This window comes from Lithobates pipiens, unplaced genomic scaffold (genome assembly GCF_037356315.1).
Source record: "Lithobates pipiens isolate NorthernLeopardFrog02 unplaced genomic scaffold, aLitPip1_a1.2 Scaffold_27, whole genome shotgun sequence".
Classification (NCBI taxonomy): Eukaryota; Metazoa; Chordata; class Amphibia; order Anura; family Ranidae; genus Lithobates; species Lithobates pipiens.
In genome coordinates this window covers 119,494,909-119,509,540 of record NW_027507788.1, presented here as the reverse complement: position 1 = coordinate 119,509,540, position 14,632 = coordinate 119,494,909, and the positions used below count along the sequence as shown (strand labels likewise).

At 44.4% G+C, this 14,632-nt stretch overlaps 1 protein-coding gene across 2 annotated transcripts in view; it reads right to left on the bottom strand.

Annotated features, from left to right (window-relative positions):
- The window catches only part of LOC143934097 (uncharacterized), a 77,730-nt gene extending 70,572 nt beyond the window's left edge, over positions 1–7,158 (bottom strand). For both annotated transcript variants that reach the window (XM_077457410.1, XM_077457411.1), the window contains exon 1: positions 6,997–7,158. The gene's annotated coding sequence lies outside the window, so the exon portion shown is untranslated. The remainder of the gene's footprint in view (positions 1–6,996) is intronic.
- Between the last annotated feature and the right edge of the window lie 7,474 nt (positions 7,159–14,632).

Sequence of the window (14,632 nt, the reverse complement as noted above, 5' to 3'; positions counted from 1 at the left end):
TGGAATAGGATAAATAGAGAAGGAACCACCCAAAGAGAAGGGGGAGGAAAGGGGTGAGAAAAGGAAAGAGAAAGAAAGATGCAGCACCTGCGCTCTGCAAAGGAAAGGGGGGAAAAAAGCACGCAACAGTCTGATTTGCTCATAACCCTGTACAGTCATCTCAGACCCCTCCAAAAAGGGGGCAGACAAAGGGGCAGCAAGGGGTAATGCCTAAAAGGAAAAGCATGGGACAGTCAAACATTAATATTAATACGCAGGCCGGAGCAGTGGCAAAATGTTCAGTTAATAAGAATGCGGGTGCAGGGGAACAGAATATAGAGATTACAACAGGTGACCCTCTTCCGTTAGAAAAAGAGCCAACTATCAAGAATGTGTTATTGGCCGTAAATGCATGTAACATCTCATTGAAAGAACTGTGTAATCAAATGAAGGGAGTGAAGGAGGATCTACTGGTGGTAAGGCAAGACTTACAGAAAGTGGTGGAGAGGACGGCAGAACTTGAGATAAGGACTAGTAGATTAGAAGATGATACAACCTTCCTAACTAAAGAACTAGAAAGCTTGAAGGAGCAGTTTACTAGATATAGAACAAGAATGGATGAAATGGAAAATAGACTCCGGAGGGACAATGTGCGTATAGTGGGCCTTCCTGAAAAAAGCGAGGGTGTAAACCCCACTGAGTTTATGGAACATTTATTAATTGATTTGTTTGGAAGGGACTCATTCTCAACAACGTTTTCCATAGAGAGGGCGCACAGAGTGCCCTTTAGAATTCCACTTGAGGGGGGTCGCCCTAGGCCATTACTGATGAAATTACTTAATTATAAAGATAAAGTGGTGTTGTTACGGAAAGCAAGGGAAATGGGGAATATATTGTACAAGGGGGTCAGAATCTCAGGGGAGGGAAAAACATGGGGGAGGTTGGGGGAAAAAAAAATGTGTTTGCATTAATGAATGGGGTTCAGGAGATAACTCAAATAAAGAAAAGACACAAAATATTGGGAAGTAAAAAACAAGGAAAACTTATCGTTTACACGGGGAAAAATTGTAATAAACAATTATACAGCATAACTCACATTAGGAGATATATAATAGATGAAATAGCGGTGATGGTTAGTAAATATGTTATTTCAGTGGGGATCAAGGTTTTGGAAGTTTGGTATAATTTAAAGCGGGATTCCACTGCCGTTTTTTTTTTTTTTTTACCTGTGTCACTGTTGGGCGATTCCTACCGGGTCTTTGCAGCCACGATCAGCGTCTTTTTAACCCCCGGCGTGACGATTTCATTGCTAAGGAAATCTTTTAAAAAAGCAGTCCGGCGGTTTCCATTTTCACTGTGGGCGTTTGAAGCCCACAGGCATTTACTTCCTGGATGCGATGACACTGAGCTCCCAGCATCCACTGCTCCATCTCGCACATGCTCATTGAGTGTCCTCTTTGTTTTCCTTCCTTTTGTCTCCTATGCTATAGTGGCAATGGCTGATAGAGCTGCCTGCCCACTTTCAAAATGGCAATTTCGGCTTGACTGTGTCCCCCATGGATTCCTGGGAAATAGCTAAAAAAGTTCCCAGGGACCATTGCGAAGCCGATAAACACGCCTACTCCCACGGGAGGAGAGCCCAGAAGTCGGCATAAACATTAAAAATAAAAGGTAAATACTGCATATTATTTTATTTCAATGGTCATAACTGCATCTATGTTCCAAAGCCATTTGAATAAGACGAACTTGCAATTTTCTGTACAAAACCACTTTAATAAAGAAGGTAGGGGGGAGATGGAAGGAACTGGGGTATAAGGAGATTTTAATCTCTGTCTTTTTTAGAAATACTCCCCGCCTCGTTATCTCTGCCTCTCTCCTTTTTTTTTCCTTTTCTGTTTGTATACTCTGTGAATGCAGGATGGGAAAATTAAGATAGGCTCCTGGAATGTGAGGGGCCTGGGGACACAGGTGAAACAAAAAGCGGTGTTTTCCATGATGGAGGGATATGGAGCTGGGTTGGTCTGTCTGCAGGAGACTCACTTAATTAGAGATACAATACATCGGCTGCAGAATAGAAAATATCAATATCAATATCACTCTGTATACTCGCCATATAGTAGAGGGGTGAGTGTCATGGTAAGAACAGGGTTGAATTTTGCCTGTAAGCGGGTCAGCCAAGATGAAAAGGGTAAATATATATTTTTACATTGTTTAATTGAGAACAGAGAATGTGTGTTGGCAAATATCTATATCCCCCCACCATTCAAAATGGAAGTGCTGTTTAAATTATATGAATTTTTACTGGGGGTAGATGGAATTCCTATTATAATAGTAGGGGATTTCAACACAGTTTTAGATACTAAAATGGATAGATTTCCAGAAAAGATACTGGTGGAACCGGCTGGGCATGGGAGGCTGGGTCAGTACATGGAAGAAGTAGGACTACTGGACTTATGGAGAACGGGGAATCCTGGAGCCAGGCAGTATAGCTGCCGTTCGGCCTCGCACTCCACGTTGTCCAGAATAGATATGATACTGGGGAATGACCTGGCCCTACAGTTGGTGGAAAAGATTGAATATCAGCCCAGGGGGATATCAGATCATTCCCCAGTGATAGTAACTTTAAAAATGAGTGAACGAAGGGGACAGAAGGTATGGAAATTGAACCCGTTTTGGTTAGAACTAATAAAAAAAGAGACAGAAGAAGGCCCAGAGAGAATCCAGGTGGAACTAAAAGAATTTTTAAAAAACAACCGAGGTACAGTAACATCAGGGATATTATGGGATGCTCTGAAAGCATTTTTGAGGGGTCTCCTGATTCAATCTATAGCAAAAATTAATAGAAAGTCGAGAGAGCAGGAGGCAAGAATAGGGAGAGAAGTGTTAGAGGCTGAAAGGGACTATATTAGTGACCCTACCCTGGGAAAAGAAAAAATTTGGCTAGATAAACAAGAAGAATTTAGGTTAATGACTTTGAAAAAAGCGGAGTTACAACGTATGTTCTATCGTCAAGTCTCTTTTGTAGAAGGGGAAAGTATGGGAAAAATGTTAGCACAATTGGTGAAGAGTAATTCTGGTCCATCTTCAATACCGGTGATTAGAACAATGGAGGGGGAGGTTACAACGGAAACTGGGAGTATATGTCAAGCATTTAGAGAATACTATAAAAAATTATACACTGCACAGAAAGTGGGGATGGATGAGCAGATGGAGACATTTCTAGGTTACTTAGAGGTACCATGTTTGAAACAAGAAGAAAGAGAAGAATTGGAAGCCCCAATAACTTTGAAAGAACTTCAGGAAGCAGTCGCAAGCATGTCAAACCAAAAATCGCCCGGACCGGACGGGCTGCCGATTGAAGTATATAAAAACTATGGCGAGATACTGCTTCCTGAACTTCTGGAGACACTAAGAGGAGTAAGTGGGGAGGGTAAATTGCCCCTATCAATGATGGAGGCAGTTATAATCTTGCTGTACAAGGAAGGCAAAGATCCATTATATGTAGCAGCGTACAGACCAATTTCTCTCCTGTGCACTGATGCAAAGATACTGGCTAAGGTATTAGCAACTAGGCTTAACCGAGTTATAGCAAGATTAGTGCACATGGCCCAAACAGGGTTCATAGCCAATAGGTCAACCAGCATGAATATTAGGAGAGCCTTTTTGAATTTACAGATCCCAACAGATAATGACACCTCGGGAGCAGTTGTGGCACTAGATGTAACAAAAGCATTTGACAGTGTAGAATGGGGATACATGTGGAAAGTATTGGAGAAATTTGGTTTGGGTCCCTCCTTTATCGGTTGGATTAGGATGTTATATGATAAACCTAGTGCAAGACTAAAAATCAATAATGAGCTTTCCGATAAAATAGAGTTGGGGAGAGGAACGAGGCAGGGGTGTCCATTGTCACCCCTACTCTTCGCCCTTGCTATAGAGCCCTTGGCCTGTGCAATTAGAGCAAATCGGGAGATAGTTGGTTTTTTGAGAAAAACTGGGGAGGAAAAAATTGCGCTTTATGCAGATGATATTCTGTTATTTCTGGGTGATATGAGACACTCATTGATAAAAGCAATAGGAATAGTGCAGGAGTTTGGTGGTTTCACAGGGCTGGAGATTAATTGGGAAAAGTCGGAATGTCTCCCTATGGACCCAGTTGATCAACAAACAGCCCTGGGAGTCCCCCAAATGTCAATAGTGGACAAGTTGAAATACCTTGGAATTATTCTGACAAAGGATCCCAAGCAATTTATAAGTCATAATTTAGCCCCATTATTAGTTAAGTTTAAACAAAAAATTGCTATATGGAAGCGACTTCCTCTATCGGTGGCTGGCAGATGTAATCTGATAAAAATGATCTGGATGCCCCAACTTCTATATATACTGCATAATACCCCAATATGGATTAATAGAAGTTGGTTCAATAAGATCGAGATGTTGTTCAGGGAATTAATATGGAAGGGAGGACAGGCCAGATTGCGATTGCGGATGCTTCAGCTACCGGTAGAGGAAGGAGGCTTCGCAGTCCCGTACCCGGAGTGTTATTTCTGGTCATCACAATTACAACAGCTAGGGGGAATCGAAGTGGTGAATGGAGGAACCCCAAATGGGAGACTTGTCTTAACAGGCTCCCCACATAGGATGCTGATTGAGACCTTGGAAGCAGAATCATTTCAGTATAGATGTCCTACAGTAAAAATGATGTTAAAGATATGGGATATGGTTAAAAAAAAAATGGGATATAGGGAAATAACAAAGTACACACCTCTTTGGAATAATAAGAAGCTACAAGAATTATGGCGGGTTGGTAAAATCTTAGAATGGGAAAAATGTGGTATTGAAAGGTTGAACCATTTATATGGAGGCAGGGGTATTAAAACCTTTGAAGAACTGCAAAAAGAATTCAAGATACCACAAAACTCATTCTATGCATATATACAAGTGAGACATGCCCTAAAGACCCAGTTTGGAAACGTATTATTGGTATGGGAAGAATTGCCGTTGATACAACTGGTAGCGCAAGCAGGACCCACCAAAGGATTAATATCTAAATTCTACTCCCAGTTAGATAAACAGATTAATTGTGAGAGGAAAAGTAGGGTTGAGAAGGAGAAATGGGAGCTAGACATAGGTAATATAACACAGTCACAGTGGAAAACGATTCTAGAGGCATGCCCAAAGATTTCGGTTTCCCCCCCCCCCATAAGATATCACACCTGATGGTGATTAACAGAGCATATTACACTCCCCAGAGACTATTTAGATTTGGTAAAAGAGCAGACGACAGCTGTCCTAGGTGTGGGGGGATGGGAAACTTAATACACATGCTCTGGAAGTGTCCTAAATTATTCCGATATTGGACAGAAGTAGTAGAGACATTAAGTAGAATTTTCGGGACCGCGATAGAATTAAATGCTGTGGTGTGTATTTTAGGATACAGAAATGAGAGAGCAGAGAGAAAGGGAGTAACCATTGTAATTCTAAGGCCGCGTACACACGCGGGGACTGTTCGCCCAACTTTGTCCGTCAAACAGTTTCGGCAAACAGTCCGCTCAAAATTAGCATGGATGGACATGGCCACACACGACGAACGAACAGTTTGCTGAAACCGTGCGCGATGACGTGAACGGCACGTACGACGGGACGAAAAATACGACGTCCTATACACTGCATTATAATTTTTGGCGTGTAAATCCTTTCTGAGCATGCACGGAACTTAGTTTGACGAACAAGCCTACACACGAGCGGACTGTTCGCTGAAACAAGGTTTCAGCGGACAGTTTTTCGGAAATTCCGAAAATCCTTGTTCGTCAAACTGTCCGCTGAAACTGTCCGCTGAAAGCCCACACACGAGCGGACTGTCCGCCCAAACACTGTTCAGCGGACAAAGTTGGGCGAACAGTCCGCCCGTGTGTACGCGGCCTAAGATGTTTATTTCAAGCCAGGAGGATGATCGCTAGGAGATGGCAATCAAACCTAGCCCCCTACAGTAGAAGATTGGGTGAGAGCTGTAAATGAATACCTATGTAAGGAGAGAGCAGTATACGCAAAACGAAATAACTTAAAAGAGTTTAATAAAAACTGGCGAGATTGGATAGAGGAGATGCATACCCCAGTATAAACTACAATAACCAAAGGAAGAGGATGAGGTGGGGGGGGGGGGGGAGGTGGGAGGGAGCAGGGAGGAGAGGGATAAGGGTATTGGAATCACTTTAAGAAATTAGTTCTAAAGGGAAAGGTGAAAAGCAAAGAAGAGAAACACATGGAAGGGCAAAAGTATAAATACAACACTGGAGGGGAGGGGAGGGGGGATGAAGGGATAGAAAGGGAGGAAAGGAGGGGGGGGGTTAATTAAATAGGAAAAATTAAGGAAGTGAAAAATAGTTGAGGAGGGATGTTGGGGTGTTATGGTATTGTTTAGATATTGTTCTCATTTTTTTATTTATTATTGGAGTATGGATACATATACATGACTCCCCCCTTCCTTAAATCTCAGACTCTTGAACGGAAGGAACTTGTATTGGATTATTGGTAACTTTGTGTTATTTTTAAAATGACTAAAAGGATGTCTGTATAAATTGTGAAAAATTTAATAAAGATTAATATATAAAAAAATTTTTTTTATAATATTTTATTTTATTTTTTGTTTGCTTATATTACTTTGTAATTTCCTGGCAAAAAAAAAAAAGAAACACTGCTCTGATCTCGGCAGCGCCGCATTGCACACCAGCCGCAGAGTTGGAATACAGTGGCTGGTGTGGGCAATCCTTGAACAAATTTGTCGCAGCCATAACACCAGAATGTAAACATGTCACACATAACAACTTCCTGAATTTGTCACATGCATCAGAAATAGAATAGCTTTTATCATTTTGGTTCAGAAGTTTCTAACACGGTCCTTGTCGTAAAATGCTTTAGTGAATTGCCCCCACTATGTGTACCTGTACCCTATTCTAATTCCTACTAATATCAGTGCATCTAAAAATCATACATAAGTAAATAGAAATTGCAACTTACATCTATCAAATCGTTACTTGTCTTGCTATCAGCAACAGCGATGCGCACGTCTGGCTTGTCAGACCCCTTTTTAAAGACTGGTATTCAGACAAAGGTTGCACCGTGTTTCTGAATGTTATTCATTTCCTCTTCTCTAGCTTGAGTTTCGTTTCATGAACATTACACGAGATCACATGTTACATAGAGCCAATCACCATGCTACTTCCGTACACAAAGACTCAGCCTCAGCTGACAGCAGCACTGCAATGTGATCTTACTCAGCACATGTCCTTTTAAATAAAACTGAACACAATCTAGATGCATTGAAGAAACTGAAATAAGAACTGTCTGTGTTGTACCTTAGTCCTTTCACACCATACTGCACATGAAAACTCACTGCGTGTGCATAAATATGCATTTTCATTCCATTGCATTGGGGTTTATTTACTAAAGTCAAATAGATTTGCAATCTGCAAGTGCAGGTGCTCAATAGCTTAGTAAATAAGGTGGCGCTTCACTTTGCACTGAATATCCAATCACATACAAGGAAAAATAAAAAAAAGCATTTTTGCTTGCACATGATTGGATGATGGAAGTCAGCAGAGATTCCCCCAAGTTACTAAGCTTTGGAGCAACTCTACTTGCAATGTGCACATTTGCCTTTAACAAATCAACCCTATTGCATTTTTATGAGCATAGGCATTAGAGCTGCACGACTAATCGTTAAAGAATCAAGATCGCGATTCAACCTTCCTCACGAACTTAAGGTGGACATTTAGGCTCGGTTCACACAGGGGCGACTTGTCCAGGCGACTTCGCCGCCTGACAAGTCGCGCCCCGTTCTGTACTACGGAACCGTTCTAATAGGAGCGACTCAAGTTGCTCCGACTTAGAAAAAAGGTTCCTGTACTACTTTTGCCGCGACTTCGGGCGACTTGCATTGACTTCTATACAGAAGTCGTTTTGCAAGTCGCCGCTGAGGTCGCGGCAGGTCGCGGCGCTGCATGTCGTGCCGCCTACTGTGTGAACCGAGCCTTAGTCATTTTTTCAACTTTCCATCTATTAAATCTTCTGCCCTTGTTGTTTTAACTTTGGATAGTAAAACTTTTTTTCTGCCAGTAAATACCTAACTCCCGGCCCGCTTTCTGTTTCTAGTCTGGTAAAAAGCCTAGGTTTATGAGATCATGCACAACTCTCTCTTGAAAGTTTGCCAGGAAGGGAGGATGAGTCATAAGAGTGCCAATGAAAGCTACAGGGCTGCAGAGCTGGAGGTGTGCCTCTGTGTGTCTATGGAAATCCAGGAAGTGAACAGGCAGCAGCTTCAGCTGCCCACAGTTAAAATGGTTGCAGACAGACTCAGTGGAGGAAGATTTCCTGCACCATATTTGGAAAGTACAGAATCACAGTATATATAAAATATGCAAAGTGGTTGGAGGGAAGCTTCAGAATGGCAAAGATGTTTGTATTTCAAATGTATGAGCAGACTGCATTTCCTCTTTAAAACATAATTTCCTGGATTCAGTGCAGAGAGTTCTCTGCTCACAGCTGACAGCTGTCAAAAAAACAAAAAAACAGGCAGCCTGCCAAGTTTATTACAACATGGCTTAGGTGGAGATATAGAGAAACATTGTAACATTTAGTTCTTGTCTGTAAATTATGTCAGTTTAACCACTTAACCAGGGGTAGGCAATCTTTTGAGCATGGTGTGCCAAAAAATGTTTTCAAAGAAATTGAGAGTGCCGGCTACATAAAAAATAAATGTCAACTTCACACGCTCAATCACGAAAAGGTATTTTTATAAAGTACATGCTGCCTGTAATCTACCTGAATAATAAGAAATGAACACACATAAATAGATCCAAATGCAGATAGCATTGCCAAGGCTACCCCCACCATTTTTTTTCACCTACACACAGGGCAGCCATCAGAAATTTTGGGGCCCCTTACACAGCTTTAGGCCTGGGCCCCCTGGAGCTGACCCCCAACATTCTCTGGGACGCACAGTACGCATGTTACATGTGCGCCTGGGGGAACATATTACTAACATTTGTAAAGGATTTGACAAACACAACGTTAGTAAACATTACGATCTTAAACACAATCGGGATCCAAGAGGTACCACCTTTCTGGCCTTAGAAAAATATACCCCACACTGGCGCGGCAGTAACGCTAAGCGCACTATTTCTAGGGCAGAAACAAACTGGATCCACAAATTAGGGACACATATCCCTGGGGGGCTCAACGTCGAGTGGGACATTAATTGTTTTATTAACAATAGTTGATTTAAAGTCCCCTTTTTTCCTTTTTATACTGATTTTGTATTCAGTCTGTGTCTTATATACCATTTTCACTATTATTATTTGTATTTGTGTAGCAATGTTTTCTAGGTAGTTTATATGATTTTTTATGGAGACTGTATTTATGATAATAGAGTGATTGTAATGTTCTTTCTAAACCTGTTGGTTATGTCTCATCCATGTATTTCTTTAACTGGACTAAGGGTGATGGAGGGCAGCTAATGCTGTTTAGGCCCCCGCCCCAATATTATGGTCATTCTCCTCTATCTCTTTGTATGGCAATTTATACGCATGTATTGCACACATATACTTTTCGTATATTTTTGAACCTTTTTGAGACATACACACAGTGAGACAGCCATCATTATTGTATTTGGCCATCTGTCAAACAAAGGTGATTTATCACAGAATTCATTGTTTGCTTTTTTCAGTGGTCACCTTTACTAGTCTATTGTACATTTGAGTCCCACCATTTAGTTATGATGGTACCCAAACTTCATTGGAATTAACTGGTCGTTGACCGTTTTTTTCCCTTTTCCTTCTTTTCCATGTGTGGTAACCATTCCGAAGGGACTGGTCATTTGTGGGTTAATCCCATCAAGCACGGACGTTTTGGTCTGCACCTATGGCAGGGCTCCCTACCTCACCCATAGGCTATTTAAACCTTAAGCACGAGGGTGTGGGCGTACCCCTGATGACGTCAATTTGTGACGAAACGATCGTCGGGTAGATACGTCTACATCTCGTGCTAATTTTATCCGCTTTATTTTACATTTTTGCTAGCAATTTTTTTTCGTTCAATTTTATACGACTCCATTGAGTCACTTGTATCTTTCAACGCCTATTTGGTTGGAAAATAAAGTACATATATTTTAGACTTTATTACACGATTGGGCGTTTTTTTCTTTCTCATCCATTTGGTGACACGCCAACTTTTCTCGAACGGACCGGAACGGACGACGTTCAAGGAGCACCCGAAGGTGTGGGTCATTTTTTACCTTCCTATCCGGAAAGGTGATTCGAGTCATCCATCTACACGAGGAGTGTCGGAGGAACGATCTTGTCCGATCCCAACATTTGGGGAGTTCGTATTTGCGCACACTAAAGGTGGCTCTGGTAAGCCTTTATTACTTACTTAAACTGTAGAGTGAAAGAATTTACGTGGTCAAGCACCTACACCAGTGACACCTGGGACCAATTTTAAAGCTTCATTCACGTTCATCTTTAAAGTTCCATTCACGTTCTACCCAATGAACTTATATCTTCACATTTATGAGGCCTTGTAAATCACTTCATTTATCCAAAGCATGGGATTTGTTTTGATTTATTTTTCAATTTTGTTGTTTGTTTTTCTCACTTAATCACTAGGTTGTGCTTCACAGCACTAAGCTGTAGTTTAAACAATATTTTTTTCCTTCTAAAAGTTTTTTTTTATCCTTTTTTGGTTCAATAGCCCATTTTTTGTTTATTGCACATTATGCACATGTGTATTGTTTATTATTGATGTTTTACTTTTTGAAAACATTAACTTTGAACGTTTCTTTCCCTGATTTATTGTTTCACTACATTCAGTCACGTGTTATACATTAAGCGCTGCACTGTTTTTTATATATTCTCCAGGGCCCGCCCACTGGTCGTCCCATTGAATCGGCCCACTGACCATCCCACAAGTTCTTCGGTGCACCCACTTTTAATTTAGCACTCTTACACCTTAATATATGAAAAGTGGATTAAAAGTCATCAGTGCGTTCAATATTTAACAGTAAGGACCCTTTTACACTGGGGTGGTGGGTGCGCTGCCGGTAAAGCACCGCTATTTTTAGCGGTGCTTTACTGTCAAATTTGCGGCGTTATTCCGCCGCTAACGGGCGCTTTTACCTCCTCACTAGTGGCCGAGAAAGGGTTAAATCCACTGCAAAGCGCTGCTGCTTGCGTTGTGGATACTGGAGGGATGGATGGTGCTCGACGTGGGTGGGGATGCGTGCGTTGTGGAGACTGGAGGGAGGAATGGTGCTCGGCGTGGGTGGGGATGCGTGCGTTGTGGAGACTGGAGGGATGAATGGTGCTCGGCGTGGGTGGGGATGCGTGTGTTGTGGAGACTGGAGGGATGGAGTAGATGCTGGGTGCGGATGAAGATGATTGAGCTGCATTGTGAAAATGGATGAGGATGACTGTGAATGGGGATGAGAGTTACATAGTGAAGAGGCGGGCAGCGGGCTCTCCGAAATGTAACTCATTTGCACCCACAGTCATCCATTTTCACAATGCAAATTAATTATAGGCAGCTAGTCAGCCTAAAGCCCCATACACACTATCAGATTTTCTGCTGATTTCTTCCTTCAGATTTACCAAAACCATATAATATGAAGTGAAACCTTAAGAGTTAAAATTTTTGTGCAATCAGGCAGGCCCTTGCACTACATGGTTTTGGTAAATCTGAAGAGAAAAACCAGCAGAAAATCGGATAATGCGTATGGGGCTTAAGACCCCTTTTACACTGCAGGCTTTTTTCAGGTGCTACAGCGCTAACAAAAATAGCGCCTGAAAAAAGTGGCTCCATTCACTCCAGTATGAAAGCCCAAGGGCTTTCACACTGGAGCGGTGCTCTGGCAGGACGTTACAAAAAGTCCTGCTAGCAGCTTGTTTGGAGTGGTGAAGAAGTGGTGAACTCACTGCTCCTCCACCGCTGCTTGCGAGCAGATTTAGCCACGCTAAAACGACGGTAAAGCGGCGCTAAAAATAGGGCTGCCTTATCGCTGATGATGGTGGCAGCACAGTGTGAAAGGGGTCTTAGGGTGTCCCATCCAAGAAGAAGATAAACAGCACATGAAGGCACAGTCAGCAGGACACATGAAAATATTTGTGACTTACCCTCCATGCTGCACTCTCTGATCTGTTGTTGGAGTCACTGTCGACGAGCTTGCCACTCCCCCTGGTCCTGTCTTGACCAATCACAGTCCAAGCAAATCATTGCAAATCATTAGGCTCTGCCTCCGCAGGGATGGAGAAGCAGAAAATAGCCAGCCAATAAGCAGGGGGGTGATCCCTTCATGTTTCCTCTCCTCCTCTTCAGCTGCCAGCTGATAAGGGGGGAGGGGAGTTATGTGCTCTCCTTCTCCTCCTCAGCTGCACGTTTCCTCTTTCGTCTCCTTTTCCTCCTCAGCTGATGCGTGGGGGGGGGGGGGAGGGGTTGTTGTGGTGCTGCCACGTTGATCTGCACATTTCCTCTTTCCTCTCCTTCTCAGCTGATAATTGGGGGGAGGTTGCTGGCGTGGTGCTCTTGGCAACAAGTCGATTGTCCGGGTGGGCAATGGCGGGGCCCCTGGAGATATGCGGGCCCCTTACGGGTGTAATGCCTGTACCCCTTCTGATGGAGGCCCTGCCTACACACCTCAGAGCAGTGCAAATCCTGTACCTTAAGCTCTAATGTGAGCCCCAATTCATGCACTCACTTCATCACACTTCAGGTCAGCCCCGATTTCTGCCCCTTCACACATCAGATCAGGCACAACTTCTGCACCTTCACACCTCAGATCAGACCCAACTTCTGCACCATCACACCTTAGATCAGGCCCAACTTCTGCACCTTCACACCTCAGATCAGGCCCAACTTCTGCACCTTCACACCTCAGATCAGACCCAACTTCTGCACCATCACACCTCAGATCAGCCCCAACTTCTGCACCTTCAGAACTCAGATCAGGCCCAACTTCTGCACCTTCAGAACTCACATCAGCCCCAATTTCTGCACCTTCACACCCCTAATCAGGCCCAACTTCTGCACCTTCGCACCTCAGATGAGCCCCAATTTCTGCACCTTCACACCAGAGATCAGACCCAATGTCTGCACCTTTACACCTAAGCACAGCCCCAATTTTTGTACATTCACACCTCAGATCAGCCACAATTTCTGCACCTTCATATCTCAGATCAAGCCCAACGTTACACCTCAGATCAGGCCCAGCTTTTGTACCTTAACACCTCAGATCAGACTCAATGTCTGTACCTTCAAAACTCAAAATTGGCTCAAATTCTGCACCTACAGATCTCAGATTAGGCCCAGTTTCTGCAGCTTCCGATCTCATATGAGCCTCGATGCTTGCACCTTTTACAGTTCAGATCAGACCTAATTTCTGCTCCTTCACACCTCAGATCAGACCCAATTTCTGTAACTTTAGGACTCTGATCAGGCCCAATTTCTGCACCTTCAGATTTCATATGCACCTTCATATGCATACTTCAGATCAGACCCAATTTCTGCACCTTTAGATCTCTTCAAATATGAGCCCCAATTAGGGTGCCCACGTGTCCCGGATTGCCCGGGATTGTCCCTTAATTGATACCTGTGTCCCGGGCACCTTCATTCCGGGACAATACAGTGTCCCGGAATGAAGTAAAGACACACAGCCGCGGCAATAAACATTGCCTAACTGGTTGCACCCACCTCCGCCTCCAGCCACAGCAGCAGGGAGAGAGAGAGAGAGAGAGAGAGCAGCCAGAGAGCGTCTTCTGTATCTCCTCCTCCTGAGTCCTGAGGGCGGCTTTTTACTGTTGATGGCCCGCCCACCACCTGTAGCACAGAGCCTTGGAGAACTTCCTTTGGCTACTGTGATAGGTCACGGTCACGCTGGTGGTGGGCGGGGACAGATGTCCTCCAATGGCCGCTGCCGTTCCATCCTCCGAGGGGAGATCCGCACACTGTTCCATCCAGCATGCCTGCCTGGGCAAGCTTGTGACACTCACCGGGAAGCCGCTGACTGTGAGCCCCCCCCCGGACCATCCAAGTGAGTGAGCTGAGCACTGTCGCTAACCAGACCCTGACCCCCCTCTCTGCCCCCTCCCTCTCCCTGCCCTCCTCTCCCCCCCCTCTGTCTTCCTGTCCCCCCTCTCTCTCCCTCCCCCCTCTGTCTCCCTGTCCCCCCTCTCTCTCCCTCCTCTCTCTCCCTGCCCCCTCTGTCTCCCTGCCCCCCTCCCTCTCCCTCCCCCTCTGTCTCCCTGTCCCCCCTCTCTCTCCCTCCCCCTCTGTCTCCCTGTCCCCCCTCTCTCTCCCTCCCCCCTCTGTCTCCCTGTCCCCCCTCTCTCTCCCTGCCCCCTCTGTCTCACTGTCCCCCCTCTCTCTCCCTGCCCCCTCTGTCTCACTGTCCCCCCTCTGTCTCCCCTCCCTCTCTCTCCCTGTCCCCCCTCCCTGCCCCCTCCCTCTCTCTCCCTGTCCCCCCTCCCTGTCCCTCTCTCTATCCCTGTCCCCCATCTCTCTCTCCCTGTCCCCCCTCCCTGTCCCTCTCTCTCTCCCTGTCCCCCATCTCTCTCTCTCCCTGTCCCCCATCTCTCTCTCCCTGTCCCCCATCTCTCTCTCCCTGTCC